Genomic DNA, 17,267 nt, shown 5'->3' on the forward strand with positions numbered 1-17,267 from the left:
ATGTACCCCATCTCAGCATCAGCCCCTTCCAAAGGATGCAGCCCCACCTCAGCATCAGCCCCTTCCAAAGGATGCACCCCATCTCAGCATCAGCCCCTTCCAAAGGATGCAGCCCCACCTCAGCATCAGCCCCTTCCAAAGGATGCACCCCATCTCAGCATCAGCCCCTTCCAAAGGATGCACCCCATCTCAGCATCAGCCCCTTCCAAAGGATGCAGCCCCACCTCAGCATCAGCCCCTTCCAAAGGATGCAGCCCCATCTCAGCATCAGCCCCTTCCAAAGGATGCAGCCCCATCTCAGCATCAGCCCCTTCCAAAGGATGCACCCCATCTCAGCATCAGCCCCTTCCAAAGGATGCACCCCATCTCAGCATCAGCCCCTTCTAAAGGATGCAGCCCCACCTCAGCATCAGGCCCTTCTAAAGGATGCAGCCCCACCTCAGCATCAGCCCCTTCCAAAGGATGCACCCCATCTCAGCATCAGCCCCTTCCAAAGGATGCACCCCATCTCAGCATCAGCCCCTTCCAAAGGATGCACCCCATCTCAGCATCAGCCCCTTCCAAAGGATGCAGCCCCACCTCAGCATCAGCCCCTTCCAAAGAATGCAGCCCCATCTCAGCATCAGCCCCTTCCAACGGATGCAGCCCCACCTCAGTATCAGCCCCTTCCAAAGGATGCAGCCCCATCTCAGCATCAGCCCCTTCCAAAGGATGCAGCACCATCTCAGCATCAGCCCCTTCCAACGGATGCACCCCACCTCAGCATCAGCCCCTTCCAAAGGATGCACCCCATCTCAGCATCAGCCCCTTCTAAAGGATGCAGCCCCATCCTCAACTTGCTCCCATCAGGGTTCCTGGGGAGCTGACAGAGTACCAGCTGCAGCTCATTTTACTCCCTGCTAAAAATTCGGGTATTGTCATATGATATTCATGCCTATTTTTATAAATAATTCATCTTTCTTTGCACAGGAGTAAAATAGCCTGAAGCTAGAACATTTAAAAGGAACGTTGGTGCCTGATTCATAAAATAATAATGTGCCGGTTTGCCAGGCAATTTGTGAAAGTCCCAGAGCTAAAATACACCGAGTTCTAGGTCTATTTTTAGCCTGGAAAAGGCCTCTCAATGTCTTTCTCAGTTCACACTTGATAAAGGGCAGTGTTATGCTTTCTCTGAAACTGGGCTTTCCCAAATCAGTTACATTCACACAGGGAACTCTAAAAGATAACTTGGCAAATGAGCGTATTTACGAAATCCAGGCCCCTAGTACACAAATGCTTTTTTTAACTCGACAAAAATAAATGATAAACAAAAGAATGATGGAGTCTGCTCAAGCACGGCTGTGGGAAACAGGCCCACAGATTGTTAACGTTCATGTGACACTTCCCCAAGCCTGGCAGCGAGGTTTCTTTTACAGAAGGACAGCAATTCAGGAGATGGAAAGGCTTAAAAACAATTGTTAGCCCAGCCGGCCTGGCTCAGTGGTTGAGTATCAATCGATAAACTAGGAGGTCCCAGTGCGATTCCCGGTCAGGGCACATGCCCAGGTTGCAGGCTCCTCGATCCCCAGCAGCGGGTATGCAGGAGGCAGCCCATCAATGACTCTCACCATTGATGTTTCTCTCTCTCTCTCCTTCTCCCTTCCTCTCTCTGAAATCCATAAAAACATTTTTTTAAAAAAATTTTAAAACAATTGTTAGACAATAAGATTTGGGCCTTGGTGTTATTATGGATCCCCCGTCCCCCCAATATCACGCAATACTCTTTTTGAAATCTTTATTTCATCACCTGTGATGATTTTTAAGGTATTCTGATTGCTCTTGTGAGCTTATCTCCAAAAGGATGCACAGCAAACTCATAACATTGGGTCCACATAACACAGGGGACCAACCAATCTGCTAGGGACTGTTTTTCCCAGGTCATGGGCCTTTTAGGTCTAAACCGGAAAGTCCCATGGAAACCAGGACCCACTGGTCACCGTAGCTATAGGGAGGGACTCGGATTTCTGGGGTGAGGCAGGGGCAGAGGATACTGACTAGACCCTTTCACATATTTGAATATTGAACCATGTGAATTTATTACCTTCTCAAAAAATTAGGTTAAAAATGTTCTGCCAATATGAGATGAGAAGACCACTTACATTAGTAGGTCCCTAAGGATGGCAAACAATAGTTTATTCGACCTGAACAAAAATAACGTCATTACATTTAAGTTCTGCTGTGTTTATCATTCCATTTGTTCCTGAAATATATCCTCCAAGCACCTTGACAACTATTTAACAAAAGAACTAAAAATTTTGCCAAGTTCTTTAACACTCATTCTCACAACACTGGAAGGTAACTGGGGCTCAGGCTGTTGGTGCAGATCAACAAGTGAGAAAAAGGAGACCTTATGAGGTTATCCGACCTGCCCAGGGTTGGACGTGCGTGTGTGACGGGCCTTCCCCTGGCCGGGCCTCCCCCCTGGCCGGGCCTCTCTGTTGCTGGCCGCCATCACATCTGGTTAGTATTGTCCACTCATGGAAACAGCGGGCTGTTGCCAAAGAGAAACATTTCTATCAAGTTTCTCAAATGTCCCCTAGGAGAGCCCACCAACAATGAGGGCTGATACAATAGTGACTGACGGAGCCCTCCCAGCCTATCACACAGCAGCAGAAAGTGCCACCCACGGAGCAAATTTTGGGGGCTTTTCATAGGACACAAAGTCCTCCAGTGCATCACGGGAGGAGGGCCCCCACCTCTGAGCTAAGGGTGGCCCATCTGTCGAGTTCCTTTTTGTCTAATACCCATCAAAGTCACAGTCATTCTTTTTCTTCTCAAATGAAGACTTTGAGAGGCCAAGGCCAGCTGGGCAGAACTAAACAGGCTACAGACTTCTTTCTCCAGCAAAGCCAAGGGAGAGGATGGGGGCAGTTCACCCTCCGATGGCTGTTTGTAAAATAAATAGCAACTGAGGCAGACTCCAGCCTTCCTGATGAAAACACACCAGCTGTCATCCCTGAGTGTTTCCATGGGGGTCTGCAGTGCCAAGAGGAGTCATCCCAAGTCCCAAGACATCCCCTCCCTGCCTGTCCCACCGTGATTCCCACAATTGGTGTCAGCAGCCTCTCAGAAAAGACCTGAGTTAGATTTTGCATTTGCACAAATTCACGTGTGAATTCCCAGGCAGAGCTTTTTGAAGGACTGAGACAGGGATAAGTTCTGAGATGGCCGCAGGTGACACCTTCTCTCCCTTCCCCAGCGTGAATTCCAAACCTCCTGCCTCTGTGGATGCCTGCTGACCCCACTCCAGACCCTTCTATGTCTACATCCCTCCCTAGTCCCCCTTCCTTGCTCTGCTTCGGTCTCAGGGATGTTCCTGGCACATATCAAGTAATCAGTGGGCCTCACATCTTACTGGTGGTGTCATCCTTCTTTCCCGGCCTCAGGTCTCACCTGTATGTGATAACATCCTCCCAGCTGTCCCCTTAGACTCCATCCAGACTCCTCCCCTCAGGAAAATCCCCACCCCGCTATCCTAACCAGAGTGCTCTTTTCACCCCAGCCCACGGCAGCTGTCCCAGTTCACCCAGAACTGAGGAGTTGCTCAAAATGAGGGACAACTTTTACTGCTGAAACCAGAGCATCCTGGGCACCAGGGGTACTTGGTCACCTAACGGCACTGGGCACATTGTTTTGGAATTAACTGTCTTGCTGGCAAGACTGCAAAGCAGAAATTTTGCCTTGCTCATGTTCACATTCCCAACCTCTAACTTTCAATAAGTATTTGCTACATGTGTTCACTGAGATAGCTATTAATTGGGGCAGTGGAAGAGCTAAAGGCCCTGGTTCAAAAGCCGTTCCCCTTCCTGCAAGACCTTGGGCAAATTATCACTTTCATTTACATATTTATTTGTTTGCCTCCGAATGATTTCAGGCAAATTTCTTGGTTTTGCCCAAGCCTCTGTTTCCTCATTTGTAAACTGGAGATAATAGTATCCACTTCATAGAGATGTTGTGAAAATTAAGTGGATGTAAAGTAGTTACCATAACACCTGGCATATAACAAGCTTTCCATGAAGGTTAGATGCTAATATTACTTGCTATTATTATTTAAAGAGCACAGTGCATTCAATAAGGATTTGTTCCCTTCCCCCATAAAATAAATTACTACTGGTGGCCTTAGATGTAGTTATACCATAGAGAAAGCTTCCCTTAAAGCAGTGGTCGGCCACCTTGGCTACATATTAGAATCCCCAAGGGAACTTTTACAAAGACTGATATCCAGACCCTGATCAATTAATTCAAACCTCCAGAGATGGGTCATGCACCGGCTCCTTAAAGAGCTCCCCTGGTGATTCTAATAGGCAACCTGGGCGAGAACCTCTGCCTTAGGGCACTGGCTTAGCTGCTCTTCAACTCTCAATTGCTGCACGGAGTCTTTCCAAACAGTGAACCCTAATTTAGCTACTGTCAACATCAGGGGCTTCATTTCCTTTGTCCCTCTTCCTCCCTTTGTCTTCAGGGCAACTGGAGAATTCTAAACCCTTGCAGGCTGGTACTCTCCCTCCTAAAGCCCTTGCTGCTCCCTTCCCTTCAGGATCTTCATGGCCTGATGCTCTCACAGGAACTTGGAGAAATGAAAAACAGGTCACTCCCCTCCTCTGTGTCTTCCCTAAGGGGGCAGATGGTTTCATTTTCCAGACGTTTCTCAAACTGGGCAAAAAGGAAAACTTTTTGTGTGTTCAATTTGCTGGTCACCTGACTAGTATACATTATTTGGTCACGCCTTTATGAGAGACCTACTGCAAGGTTTGGGCGCCTAGGGTTGTGTTTCGTGACATAAAGGCAGCGCATATATACAGATTTTTGAAGTAGTCTGAATAAAGGGACCTCGGGGGAAAGTGAGTCCTCTCACGGCCCAAGGCAGTAGAAGCAAAACAGACCCCAAGAGACCAGCAAGTAACCATCAGATTTCAATTAACTGCAGAAACAGATGCAGCGTGTAGATCCTGTCTTAGAATAGTTTGCAACAGTTCATCGGCAGCAAACTGTAAGACGCAGGACATGAAGATACAAATTTTTCAACTGCAAACAACCCATAAGGTTTCATTTTTCTCATGTATCCAGAGGTGGGTGATGGCTGGCACTGGTTCAGCAGCTCTAGGGTGTTAGGGGCTGAGGTCTCTAGTTGGGGGGTGGGGACCTCCTGTAGTCCCAAGATGGCCACTGCTGTTGACTAGCCGTCGGGCTCAAATTCCTGGCTGGAAGTAGGAGGAAGGGGGCGGGGGGGCCGGGGCAATAGGACAAGCCTCACATCCAGTCATCTGCCCCCTCAAGGCACATAGCAGAAGCCCCTCGATGTCTGCATCTCCTTCCTCCCCACTCTCCTGATCCTCTACATGGCTCTGGCCCATCTACACTCTTTCTAAGCTTAGTCATGACTCCACTTGCTAAATTTAACAGGCATTTTTCATTCCTCGTCTTCCCTGACCTCTGTCTCTCAGTGGAGCGAGATTCCCTTCTTGAAATACATTCTTCCCATGGCCTCCATTTACAGGAGAGACAGAAGGCAGAGAAACATGTTAACACCATAGGATCCAATCAGTGAAATCCAAACTGGAAAACTCTGTGACGATAATGATCTGATCTTCAAAGAATAAATTCTAGGAATGGAGGACAGGCCCATAGGTGAAAAGAGATTTAGAAGCCATACCAACCAATCCCAGAGTATGTCTTATTTAAATCTCAATTCAAACAAATAAAAAATTATGAGACAATTTGGTAAATTTGAACACTGAATAGTTGATGATATTAAGTGATTACTCCTAATTTTTCAGGATTAAAATAGAATATGATTATATATTTAAAATTTTTTAATGTTTTTATTGATTTTAGAGAGGAAGAGAGAGAAACAGGCATGTCCCCTAACCTGTAATCAAACCAGCTACCTTCTGGTGCATGGGATGCCACTCAACCAACTGAGCCACACTGGCCGGGCCGATTATGTATTTTAAATGAAGAGTACTTATATTTTAGATGTGCCTACTAAAATAGTTATTGATGAAATAGTATGATGCGAGGACTTATCCCAAAGTAATCTGTGAAGAGTAGGAATGGGTGGAGGCATAGATTAAATGAAATTGACCTTCCCTCTACATTAGACTTAAAGCGATGGGTACCTTAGAGCTCATGATACTATTGCACTTTTAAAATGTTCCAAATTTTGGCATAATTTTGTGAGTGAAAAAAAAGAATGAAACAGGATATCTATCATGCTATTTATGTAAATTTAAAATATAAACACACAAAAATACAAATAAGAGAACACACATCAAATATAATAGAATGGTTGCCATTAGGAAGATTGGGAAATAGACATAGAGAATTAGATAATGGGGTATAAAAATAAGTGAAACAAGAAAGGGACATTTCACTGACCAACAATGAGGTGTTATAAACTCAGTCCTCTGCCTCTGAGGTCAAAACAACATCCTTTCACACAGCTGTGAAAATCAAATATGTCGGCACTATTCCTGGCACAGCATAGGGTTTTTTGTGTTTTTTTTAAATATGTTTTTACTGATTTCAGAGAGAGGAAGGGAGAAGAGAGAGACATAGAAATATCAATGATGAGAGTCACTGATCGGCTGCCTCCTGCATGCCCCTGACTGGGAATCAAATCATGACCTCCTAGATCCTAGGTCAATGCTCAACCGCTGAGCCACGCCGGCGGGGCAGCATAGGTTCTTTGTAAATGTTCATTTCCCTCCATTCCCTTAACGTCCCACCATATCCCGGCCCTGCTAAGAAATAAAAGTGATCTAACAAGTCAATTCACTTTAAGACACTAAGAACTGATAACTTCATCCTCTTGTCTCCTCAGCAGAGGCTATCCAGAGGGGGCAAGTCTTCAAAAATGAGTCTCTAATAAGTGAAATTTCTGAATTCTGGGAGAATTTTTATTACCTTAGTGCAGAGCCCTAAAGCAACAGGGCCAACAGGGTGCATTGCAAGGTGACTGCTGGAGGGCTCGGACCTGCCGCCAGCCCACAGCTCTTCAAGGTGGCGTTCTGAGTTTGTTTCCGTCTCCCTTCTTCTAAATTGAACATATCAACACTAAAAAGCACACCACCTGCTAGCTCAGCCCCACAATTAAAAGAGCTCCCGGTTTCAGCTTGATCTTAAATGAGCATCAAAGTGAAATATTTATGTTCTGAGCTTGGCTCTCCCAGCTAGCTGGAAAGATTTCCACTCCATGCCCAGCACCACCACCGGCGGGAGCCAACCTCTACCGCTGCCCCCTCTCAGCCTCTATGGCCCTAGCTGCCATGTTCCGTCCAAGCAACACATGCACTTTTAATTCAAAATCACGTTCTGGGTGACTGGCTCACTGGGAAACATTCGGAGGTTGCCAATGACTCACCCAATAAATTTGAGGCCCCGCAATTGACTTTAAGTCAGTGGCGCCTGACAGCTGCTCAGTGGCTGAAGGTGAAAAGCAGCAGAATTTGGCGTTGGTTTCTAACAGCGAAAAGCTCCTGGGCCATCTCATAGGAGCTGTTGGAGCGAGAAGCAATCAATTAGCAGTATTTCTGGCTGCAGCCTGGCTCCAAAAGGTCAAAGTTAAGATCAACTGTAAGCAGAGGGAAGGACATTTCACCATCTGAATACAGAAAAGCCCAGGCAATCATGTCCACACCCTTATCTAGCGTAGTCTACATGTCCATCACCATGCTGGAAGACGCGAGAGTCGCGCTAAGACTTCTACCTTCAAATTTTAATAATCTTGTGAGAAATATAGAAAATGATACAAAACAATTTGAGACAGTATGACTAAGTAGCCATATAACTAGCTGGCATTCATCTCTGTCTGGAATAACTTTTCCTGCAACTTTTCATAGGCCTAAATTCTACATGTGCTCAAATGCCACTACCCACAAGGATCCTTCTCTGGCAACTTATCTTGGTACTCACTTTTCTGTCTGACCCCTCCAAGGTAGCAGCCTGGGACCCCCTGGCCTCCTGCTCAGGGACAGGAGCCAGGCCTACTCTCCACTGATCCCTCCTATGTTAGACAAGATGAGAGAGGAGTCAAGAGATGAGGGTGCCTCCATGCTGGGATGGGAGCTGGGTAAAATCCTCTCTCCAGCTCGATTCTTGAATCCAGTGCTGTTTTGAGCAGATGCCCTGTGCACATCATCAGGAGCAAGTGCCTAACAAAATCATCCGGGGTCAAAGGCAAGAAGCTTCGCCTTCTGCTGCCAGACGCAGGCTACACCCCAAGTCGTTAATCCCCATTCCAGAATGGTAGGATCAGACTGCTGCATACGGACTGCTCAGCCACATCTGTATCCTGGGAACAATGTCGAAACTTGGCCGCTCAGAGGTCTGATATCTGTCACAAACCTTCCCTGGCTCACTCTTCTCTCCCCTCGTCCCAGGCCTTCCGAGCAAGCAAATGAGGGCTTTCAGCTGTAAATGACTGAGTTAGCTAACCAAATGACCAGAAAAGGGTGGAAGCAAACAAAACCAAAGCTAAAATTTGAATTTAGCTGCAAGAATTGTACAGCAGGGAATGTAGGTAGATGAGAAGAAAATTAAAGCAGACATTTTTCCTGTATATCAGGTTCTGTGTTAGCTAAAAAGGAGGCTTACACTCTTGGGTGTGGCATTGTCTCTAGAGACAGGAAATGCTGAGAGTCAAGACAGCCCAGCGCGGATGCATGACACAGACCAGCCCGGGGAGTTGAGTGCGGGAGGCAAATCTGGGGAAGAATCTAAGAAGGATATTAGAACCATACCCCACTGCTCCAGAAAGCTTAATCCAGAAAAATACTGCAGTGGCAGCTGGTTGCCAGCTCTTTTACATCAGAGATGGCAAACTCAGATGCCTCCAGAGTTCGAGACCCGATAAAACAACCGGTAGCGAGATGGGAAGGGCTGGCGAGCCCCTTGTAACTCATTGGCTCCATCTGGTTTAACAACAGCGCATGTGCTCAGCACCTCCCGATTTTCTGGATTATTCCTTGAAATTTCCCATTGTTTCACTGTTGGCTGAAGTTTAGGGGGGGAAAAAACCTGTGAGGGCCAAACAAAACACAGCAGCAGGCCAGGTACAGCCTGCAATCTACCAATCTGTGGCCTTGATTTTGTGATTCGCTCTTAGGAGGTGGGGTGTGAAGAGAGGAGGCTGGGAGGGGTGTTTATTTGTTTGTTTGTTTGCTTGGTCTGACTTTTTCCTATTTGGAAAGATCAAGCTCTGAAAATGTTTCTTTTTCACAGCCCCCAGGGTCTAGAGACTTCAAAACAAAGAAACCGCCACATTGGGCATTCCGGCTCTTTCTCCACCCTGCCCCAGGATCCAGCAGATACGAAGCTAAGTCCTAATATTTGAAGAGGCTGGGTTTCTCCTTTCCCCTTCAGGTTGCTGCCAACTCACTGTCCTGTCTTCAGTTTTCGAAACACTCTGGTGATTTTGTTTACTGCCATTTCCATATGTCTGAGCTACATTGGGTGGGAGGAGGGGGAGTAAATACTGAGGCTTCATTTTACTGTGAAAAGATGTTACCCTGTGTCAGGAAACAAGATGAAAACCAAACACGCCTAGAGATTCCTGAAAAGAAAGCAGATTCCTTTCAGCCTCAGAGCCCAGGCAGTGCTGTGCAGAGTTCCTGCTGTCTTCAGAGTTGGTCTGCCATGGCCACCTGTTCAAGCGCCAGGGAGCCAGCCCAGGGTAGCTGCGCCTTCTCAAGGAGACACTTCAAACAGGCACCATATTCTGCAGGGATCGCCTGGCACTAATGAGCCAGCTCCCACAGCACCCGGACTCCCAGGGGCAAGAGAACTTCCCAGTAGCACCCTGAAGCATGATGACTGCATTGCCATCCTTGAGATGAAAAGAGCTCAGCTCAGAAGGGCGAGGGCAGCAGGCAGTTGCTGCATCCCCTGACCAGTCAGAGAGGGGTGGACACTCAGAAACTCAGGGGCTAAGAATAAAAACGCTGACAGGTCGGCCATCAGAATGCAGAAGGATGCTGAGAAAATGTCCTCAAAGCCTCTCTCCCAGTGCACTTTGATCAGCTCAGCCAAGATCCCCATGGATCCAGCCCCACTTCCTAAGGAGCTGTGCCGAGCACTCAGGCCCCAATTGTCTATCTCTTTTGTGGGTCTCCATCAAGGCCACTCAAGCCACAATTTTCAGTAAGCTTACAGCAAAAGTGTCTCTCTTCACAGTAGCTCAAACAGAAAGCAGAGGGTTTTCCAGGCGTCCTGCTGCTCTCCAGGACTCCTGTGCCAGTTTCCTCTCCCCCAGGTCCACGGAGCAAGAGACTGAATAGGCGCTGGGGCTATAACAAACCCCAACCAAGCTGTACCCAGGGGAAATGAGAAGGGCAGGGCCTCATAGGAAAGGCCATCAGGGAGTTAAGGGGTTTCTTTCAGGGACTCTGGGGCTTTGAGAAAGGAAAGAACAAGAGATTCCCACCTACAACCCCTGCCCAATCACCTGGGGGCTGACTGTCCCCTAAATTAGAAAGCCTTGCTCCTGGGATGATCTCCAGAAAAATAAGACAGCCCTTCAGAGGATGAGTTACCTTAATACTCCAGGAAAGGAAGACATCAAAGAGGAAACAAGCAAAGTATCCTACTCTTCTATAGGTCTTCCCAAATTCTGGAAGTTTTGCCAGAATCGTAGAGATGAGTGTTTATAATGAGAAAAGTATCAAAGTCATGACAAGTAATCATACCTCACATTTATAGAGTGTCCAGTGCTGTTCTAAGTCCTTTAGATGTCTGAGCTCTTTGTATACCTGCAGCATCCTACGTGGTAGGTACTTCCACGGCTCCCAAATTGCTAATGAGGAAACTGGAGCACAGAGAGGTTAAGTGACTTGCCCATGGTCACACAGCTAATAAGTGGCAGAGCTGGGATTTGAACCTAGACTATCCAAGCCTGTACGTACCGCTGCCTCTTGCAACTCGATGCTATAAATAATAATAACAAAGACATATTTTTGTTTAGCACCCATCAAACGCAGGTCCCAGACATAGAGTGGTGAGCAAGTGACACCCAGAACCTGATCTCACAGTTCTTTCCTCCAGCAGCAGACAGATCAAGTGAACTGCTCCTAAAATTAAATCTGTAAGGGCAGTGGTAAATGCTATAAACAAAGAGGCACAGAGGTCATCACTCTCTGAAATAAATATTACTTCCTTCATTTTACAAATAAGAAAACTGAGATTTCAGAGTAAAATGCAATATAGCAAAAAGAATACACAGAACTTAACATTTTATTTACTTTTGAGTAGCTACTCAATATATCTGTATCATTTGACATTCAAAAGATACTAAAGGGTATATGGAAAATGTGTCCTTCACCCCCCTTGACCCCAGCCCCCCAGCTCCCCTCTCAGAGGCAATCAATGTGGGGTCTCCTATTTCTTGGGTTTCCTGCCAGAGACATGCATGTCATCCAATACACACGCATTTTCTTTCCGTACACAAGTTACGGCACAATGAACAAACGCACTGTTCTGCTCCTTGGGTTTTTTTCTCTAACAAATCAGTTCACACAGCTTCCTCACCTTCTCAGGCCTGCACAGCATTTCATGGAAGGGATGTCGAACTCCTTTGTGAGCCACTCTCCTACTGATGGTCATTTAGGCCATTTCCAAACTAGCACGAACAGTGACGCAGGGACCCACTAAGTAGCCAGGCCATTTCTCACACATGCGAGTGTGTCTGCATAACCTCCCAGAAGTGAAATTACTGGGTGCGTGGCCTTGTGCATTTGTAATTTTGACAGATAATAACCATACTGTCCACCCCTGGGATGTCCCCAATTTGCACTCACCCAGCAGTGAGTGGGCGTGCCTGTTTCACCAAACCCCAGCACAGGGAAAACATGTTGCTTAGAGAATCAAATGACCCAGGGCCCCTCCATCCCTCACCCACTGTGGGCCAACCGCAGGCCTCTCAACCTCTGATCCCCATGGACCTCATGGGAAAAGTGGGCTTAGTAGTGCCCCCCCCACATGTGTTCCTGAGGCATCCAACACACAGTCCTTTGGAGCCAAGGTGGGAGGTACTGGAGCTGCCGAGGAGAGCCTAACAAGAGATGTCCCCAAGGTCAACACCAAAGAAGGCCACCTGCACAGAGCCAGGGGCTACACAGGATACCTCACAGCAGACACCAGTAAAACAGCTCAGCCTCTGCAGCCAGACAGCCCACTGCACAAGCTGCGTGACCTCAGGCAAGCTGCTTACTTTCTTCTAGGGAACACCTAGGAGTCCACTGTTTAAAGTATCGATGCAATCTGCTTCCAGACTCCATCCTGGTGGGGGACAGAATATGCAAGATCCTCAGCAACCAGTTTTGCATCCTAGCTCATTTCTGCAAGAAATTTAAAGAAGATCACTGTCACAGCCAGGGTGTGGTGGCACCCAAGACAAATTCAGGGAAGTTATAGAGCTTGGGACAGAATCTCAGTTGACAGCTGGTGGCTGGAAATGGGTCGAAAGTTTGTAAAACAAACTTAAACACCAAGGCAGAATGTAAGAGAGAGGTGAGAGGAAAAGAGTAGTGCCAATGACGTGGTGTCCACTGACCGTGCCTTGCCTGTAACTGTGGACTCGAGCTCTGGCTGGCTGCCAACTGCCAGTGTCATCTGTGCTGGGGGGCTCTCTCAGAGCTGCAGGCACTCGAGGAATCAGTGCCCACCAGCTTTCTACCAACCACTGACAATTGTAGAAAAAATACCCCAGCTCCCTCACCCCTTGGGTAAGATAATTCTCTATCATAGCCCACACTTCCCAGGGGATCAAGCTCCAGCTGCCCAGGGGGGAGCTGGCTTTGTAACACCCCCTGCCCGTGTCTTATTTCCCCCAGCTCCTTACAGTATGTCTCAGGATCTGTTTCTGGGGAAACCCAAACTAAACAACTAGGCACCTCTGTGTGCCAGGCCCTGAGCTAGAGGCTTTACATACACTGTGCATATCTGGGATGGCATCTATCAAGAAAGGACTGCCCACGCACACGGGGAAAGGCCAGGCCTCTGTTTCAACACAAAGGTTCATGATGACAAAGGGAACCATGAGCCAACTCTGAGGCCCAGGCAGGTGAGCAGAATGCGACTGAGCAGATCTTTTCAGGTCATGCATTCTCCGCCAAGGAAACAAGGCCAATGGAGGGAGAACCAGGTCTCCAAGCCTGCAAGTGGAGGCCCATTGTCTGGGGCCATGAGCCCTTGCAGAGGACACGCCCCCTGAAGAAATCATTTGCCTGCAGTGGATGGTGCTTAGTCTGCCCCACTTTTGCAACTCTGCCCCTTGCTCCATGGTTGGCCTGAATTCACCACCACAGGTCAGGGAAGGAAAAAGGAAAAGAGGCCTCTTCACCTCTTTCAGGAAAGGCAGGAGTGAACTCTAGGTAAGTTCAGAAGCTGGATCTTGAGCATTGCAAGCACAGAGAAGGCACAGAAAAGCACTGCCTGAGCCCCGAGCTACAATTGCTGCTGTCCTGCTAAGCAGCAGGAAAGCAGGCCATGCTGTGTGGCTTCTTTCAACAAAGCCCCCATGCCCCAGTGAGGTTTATTTCATTTAGGGCAGTAGGAAATTTTTGGGTTATTATTAACCGCAAATGAAGGTTTGTGTTTCATTTAACTGCCCCACTTAACAAAAGACGCTCTGCTTTTGTAAATTAAAGAATTATTTTTAAGTGTTAGAGGTCACTGGGTAACCTTGAGTAAGGCCTTAAACGTGCTCAGGTTTTGGTGACCAATCTGTAAACTTAATAGGCTTGGTTTTTGTTTTGTTTTTATCCTAATCTGAGGATATTTCTTCCATTGCTTTTCAGAGAGAGAGGAAGGGGCGGGGAGAGACATGGATTCATTGCCTCCCATACTCACCCTGATCGGGGCCGGGGATCGAGCCTGCAACCGAGGTACATGCCCTTGGCCAGAATCAAACCCAAGACCCTTCCATCCAGGGGCCGACGCTCTAACCACTGAGCCACACCGGCCAGGGCAACTTAACAGACTTGGGCAAATAACCCCGAAGGCTTTATCTATCTTAGCAGTCTGATTCAGTTCACCTCGTTCCCTTCCCTCCACAGGGTTTCTTCAAAATTCACATCTCCCAAATACATTACGTGGAAAAAGCAAGATATAAAACAGTATTATAAAATACTGTCTTTAGTTTTAAAAACAAGGTGGGCATAGGAATGTGTCTCTGACTTTGTATATGCATCAGAAACTAGAACTGGGTCTTAGAAAGTACTTACCTGTGGGAGGAGGGGACAGGTACCGAGCAGGTGGGGTAACTTTTAGTTGCATATTTGTCCACATAGTGACTGTGTTATCTATTCAAATAATTAAACCAAAAGAAAATGAAACAAATCAAAAGAATCCACATCTTTATTTTATCTGTTCTTTCTAACCTTCAGGGTCTTTGGATATTGTAGGGGAGCCAACTCAGGATCCCCTCAAGTAGCCCACAGAGGATCCCATCCATAGACTAAGTAAAGTTCAAAAAGGACAGCAAAATCTTCTCTCTGCCATCCATGAAAAAACATCCCCTCTATCAGTTCCATATGCTAGGGCCTCGGGCATCATCCAAGGTCTTCTCCTGGCTGAGGTAACACCAGTCATCACCTAGGAGGAAGTTCGTGGGTACTGGCCATGGTCAGCCTGGCATTATGAAGGCTTTAAAAAGCATACTCAAAAAATGTGATAGGAAAATTCATCCTTGAGGTTTATGGACAACAAAATCTGCAGTCTCTTTTATGGATGCTTTTCATGTTCTCTGCTGAGTGGTGAACAGCTGACCCGGGGAAAAGGTGGGGTTGAGCATCTTCCTGAATGGAAAGAAGAGCTGGTCACACTATCTCCCCAGAAGGGGTCTCCCAGGCCCACTCCTGGGCCCCTCTGAATGGTTGAGGAACCTTCTACTGCAGCTCTCACCCCCGAGAAGAATTTCTTTGCAGCCTCACCACTTCTGGCAGTTCCTGGTACCATCCAAGCTCTCATCATCAGCCCCGGCCTCTGCCCTTCCTGCTGGGCCAGCCGGGCCCTTCCCTTCCGTGTTCCTGCCCCGTCAGCTCAAGCCTCCTCAGCGAGCCGGCCTGTTTCTGCTGCTCTCTGATTGCCCTGCGCAGATACTATCTCTTCCTTTAGGGACTGTTCCTGCACAGTAAACAAATCTCGTGCCAAAGATCCAAAAGCAATCATCCTGCAAAGTTATCACCGGCTCCTTGAAAGGAAAAGCGGCCCACGTCCTGCCCTGGCCCCTCTGTCCTCCCAAGCTTCCTGGCTTCTCGGTGAACTTGTAGCACTACTTCAAAATGCTTCTTGCTTGGTTCAAATTGCAAAGGATGAACACATTTTTTTTATTTACTTTTATTTCATTTATTGTTGACAGTATTACAGATGTCCCCCATCCTCCCCCCTTTGCCCCTCTCCACCCAGCCCCAAGGAAGAACACATTTAATGAAGTTCAAGACGACCGGTTTCCTCCAGGCATCGCTCCATGTTTTCAGTAACAATGACACTTTGCCTCTTTATGAAGCCCAAGGGCACCAGTCTTTCAAAGAGGAAGCTGAGCTGGGCAGATGGACAGTCCGAGTATCATCCATGTGTCCTAATCAGAGTTTCCTAACAGGCAGGACCCTGGCATGTCTGTCACCCTCTGGAAGAATGGGTGTGGGCCAAGAGCCTTGAATGATTCCCAAGGACCCAGAGTAATGCTGGTGACACTCGTCTGTTCTGACTGACACTTGGGTTATCAGCTGAGTGAACTCCTAAGACAGTCTTAGACTCTGGCATATCAACCTAAGCACCTCCCTGGTTAAACTGCTTTATGCACTGGGCTTTGTGCATGGCTACTGGTTTTGAGCATTCGCTGCATGCCAACAACTATGCTGAGAGCTTTATAGGTCTACCTTGAGGATTCCTCCAACCACCCTACATGAAGGAGTTATCCCACTGGGGGCTCAGGGTGGCTGTGACTCACCATGGCCAGCACATGAAAGTGCTGTGACTCTCACTCAGGCTGCACACACTAGACCCCAAACCCCTAATCACCAGGTCATGCTGTACAAGCTGTCAACAGACTATTTACTCTATGGCTTAAAAAATAAGTAAAAACCAATTGTTCAAGGAAATGCAAATCAAAACCACAATAAGAGACCATGTCACTCCCATTAGGATAGCTATTGAAAAAAGAAAAAAATAACAGAAAATAAAAGGTACTTTGAGGATGTGCAGAAATAGGGGCCCGCGTGCACTGCTTCAGAGAACGGAAAAGGCCATCCTTTCCACTAGACACAAATCCGTCTCCACTTTGGCTCTCTGACGCCATCTTGTGTTACTTTTGAAGCAGCCACATTATTTTGGGGCTTTGTTTTGTTTTTTACCTCTTATAAACATTATTTTCTTTTAAGAACTTTTTTATTTTACAGAGAAAGAAAGAGGGAAAGAGAGAGAAACATCGACTTGTTGTTCCACTCATTCATGCATTGGCTAGCTGACTCCTGTATGTGCCCTGACCAGATATCAAACCCGAAACCCTGGCGTGGGACAACGGGATGACACTCCAACCAACTGAGCTCCTCGGCCAGGGCCTGATAACATTCTTATTTTTTTAAATGTTTTCATTGATTCTGAGAGAGAGAGGACGGGAGAGGGAGAGAGAGAGAGAAACATCAATAAGAGAGAAACAGCAGGGATCGAGCCTGCAACCTGGGCAATTGGCCTGACTGGGAATTTAACCGGTGACCTCCTGGTACACGGGTCAACGCTCAACCACTGCGACACACCAGCCGGGCTATTTTTTAAGGAACAAAACGGTTTTCAAAGTTTTACTGTAGAAGAATTTCTACAAAATGCTATACTAATATAATAAGAATATTCTACAAGAAAAGCAACTTAACCCATTGTTCTAGCAGCCAGGGGCCTTGGCTTTTTCCTGAACATATTCATAAATATTCCAAAAATAACCTGAAGTGTCAAAGTTGGTTTTATACATCTTGCCTTTAGCACTGCCTTTGACAGAGAAACTATCTGTGAGATAAAAAAGGAAGATATGTTTCGTGTTTAAAGTTTTATCAGACTCAGAAGAGGAACAGTGCACGTAAAGTATGTTAAAAGCCAGTCTTTACCTGCTGTCTTAACACGTCGCAAGCGGGCATGACATAAACAGTTCCAAAGAGAACTGCCTTGTTAATACAAATGTAAATGCAGTCCAGCGACACCCCATATTGCTAATGACTGAATCTATGCCTATAGATCTACTG

General features: G+C 47.0%; 1 long non-coding RNA gene across 2 annotated transcripts in view; it reads right to left on the reverse strand.

The window, feature by feature from the left end:
- Positions 1 to 14,763: 14,763 nt before the first annotated feature.
- Positions 14,764 to 17,267, reverse strand: part of LOC308550650 — a 42,763-nt gene continuing 40,259 nt past the window's right edge. For both annotated transcript variants that reach the window (XR_013997939.1, XR_013997940.1), the window contains exon 4: positions 14,764 to 14,831. This is a non-coding gene — a long non-coding RNA (uncharacterized lncRNA). The remainder of the gene's footprint in view (positions 14,832 to 17,267) is intronic.

The sequence above is a fragment of the Miniopterus schreibersii genome (assembly GCF_964146895.1).
Source record: "Miniopterus schreibersii genome assembly, chromosome: 22".
NCBI classification, from domain to species: Eukaryota; Metazoa; Chordata; class Mammalia; order Chiroptera; family Miniopteridae; genus Miniopterus; species Miniopterus schreibersii.